Source organism: Micropterus dolomieu, unplaced genomic scaffold, assembly GCF_021292245.1.
Source record: "Micropterus dolomieu isolate WLL.071019.BEF.003 ecotype Adirondacks unplaced genomic scaffold, ASM2129224v1 contig_10708, whole genome shotgun sequence".
Lineage (NCBI taxonomy): Eukaryota > Metazoa > Chordata > Actinopteri > Centrarchiformes > Centrarchidae > Micropterus > Micropterus dolomieu.
In genome coordinates, this window is record NW_025739694.1 from 288 (window position 1) to 1493 (window position 1206).

Genomic DNA, 1206 nt, shown 5'->3' on the forward strand with positions numbered 1-1206 from the left:
GTGTCTCGCTGCGCTGAATGGAAGGTACGGCGCCGGTGATGATCTGCCTCTGAGACGGGAACGTTGAAGTAACAGAGCCTGAACATGTCTGGAGAAAAGCCACAGCCCGCATGCAGGCGTTTCTGCGTTTATTGCAGGATTTCTGTATGAAAGCGGTTGTGTTTCGGATTATGCTCGCTCATGAGTTAAAGCGAGCACGTGTACGAGCACACGCCTGGTTGCAATCTTAAAACCACACCGCTAGTGGCCGCTGGAAACTCCACAATGCCCTGATGAAATCTGAGTATTTCATCAAATCAGAAAAAAAGTTTTGCGGCTCGTTGGTCTAGGGGTATGATTCTCGCTTTGGGTGCGAGAGGTCCCGGGTTCAAATCCCGGACGAGCCCTTGGAATGGGAGGTCCCGGGTTCAAATTCCGGGGGAGCACTTGCTAAGAACCCGTAGGTGCTTTTAATAGATAAAGCTTACTCTACTTTAATTTAACGTTGATGAAATCTGAGTCTTTCATCAAAACAGAAAAGGTGTTTTGTGGCTCGTTGGTCTAGGGGTATGATTCTCGCTTAGGGTGCGAGAGGTCCCGGGTTCAAATCCCGGACGAGCCCTTACCAGGAGACTGTCGTTGCTTCAAATATGAAGCTATTTTCACTGTAATTTGAAGGGGCCATATGTAAGTTTTTGATTTTAGTAAATCAAATTTTCATTGCCTTATTGTCAATGGGCTCAAAAGTCACTTAGAAATGAAGCACACGCCTGTTTTCTCCGTTGCTCGCATCAAGCACTATTCTGCTTTTAATGTGAGGACACCGGGTCGGATTCAGCCCTGTGCGCGCTCCCGAGCCTCTCACGCTACAGCGACAACACGGCAGCTAACGACATGCAGTCCACTAACAGCATAAACATAACCGGCTCACAGTAAAACACGGGCTCCACGTAAGGCCACAAAACAACAATAAAGGTTTATGTGCTGAAGCCCATCAGACCAAACAGGTTCAGATGATGTCGAGCAAGAACAAAGCGAGCATTAGTAAAGCTGGAGAAACACAGAGAAAATCACGTTAGCTCGCCGGCTAACACCGAGCAGTTGCTAATGTTATCCGGTGCAAAGTTGTATCGCTTTCCACATTACTTCACCAACTAACGCGACCCATGTTACTTTCCTGTGTACCACTGGTATTATGTCAAAGTGTCAAAGCCTGCAAGAAATGAT

General features: G+C 47.3%; 2 non-coding genes across 2 annotated transcripts; both read left to right on the forward strand.

Annotated features, from left to right (window-relative positions):
- The first annotated feature begins 314 nt into the window (after positions 1 to 314).
- On the forward strand, positions 315 to 386 carry trnap-ugg. The gene has a single exon. It is a non-coding gene; the product is annotated as a tRNA-Pro (tRNA).
- A 143-nt stretch (positions 387 to 529) lies between these two features.
- Positions 530 to 601, forward strand: trnap-agg. The gene has a single exon. It is a non-coding gene; the product is annotated as a tRNA-Pro (tRNA).
- The last annotated feature ends 605 nt before the right edge of the window (positions 602 to 1206 follow it).